Source organism: Populus euphratica, unplaced genomic scaffold, assembly GCF_000495115.2.
Source record: "Populus euphratica unplaced genomic scaffold, PopEup_1.0 scaffold260.1, whole genome shotgun sequence".
NCBI lineage: Eukaryota > Viridiplantae > Streptophyta > Magnoliopsida > Malpighiales > Salicaceae > Populus > Populus euphratica.
The window spans coordinates 125,254-126,109 of record NW_011500142.1 but is presented as its reverse complement, the minus strand read 5'-3'; positions in this window follow the sequence as shown (position 1 = coordinate 126,109).

The window sequence follows — 856 nt, the reverse complement described above, 5'->3', positions numbered from 1 at the left end:
TGATATATCAACACATAGTTATGGGACTTTACTTGGAAGAAGACAAAATTCTTGTTCTAATGTTTAAGATTAACTTCCCAGGGTCGAGATTTTTTTTCTTCTTTCTTTTTATTTTTTTTAAATATATATACATGTAACTTAAAACACAATGTATCTTTAACCCATGTAACGAGCTTTTGGCTAATAACTCCTAGACTAGTTGGTCTTAAAGCATTAGGTGTTGAGACACCCCTACGAGCTTAGTAACTCGAGTTGCCGATATTGATACATAGATATTGCAATGTTTGGTTTCCTTAAGCTTTTTTCCTCAATCCATGTAATAAGTATTGGGCCAATAGCTCCCAAGTTAGTTAAGTTTAGGGTATTAGGTGTTAAAACACTCATACGGGCTTAATTGCTTAGGTTAGAGAGGTAATGAAACCAAACTTATCTACATTTTTTTTATCATCATTTTTTTTCTTTTTTTTTAATTATATATTATCCATTTTCCTTAATTGTTACTTTTAATAAAAGAACATAAATAATATAACAATCTAATGTGCAATCCACAATCATATGTTAAAGTATGTGTATAAAAATTAAGGCTTAAGAATACATGTTGAATGAGTATATCAGCAGAATTAAGTGATAATAATACGACAGTTTGTAAACCTAAATATTTTAAGAAGTATTATGATAGACCTTGTTAAGAATGGTTACTAAGATGCATCTTAAGAGTCACTTTAACAAAAGAGCTTATTTGCTGTGCCATTATAGTAACAATAATTTTGCACATGCTTGATGAATTAAAAAAACCCAGTTAATTTTTTTTTTGTCAACTACTACCCTTTCCCCCCAACCAAAATGAGACATTGTC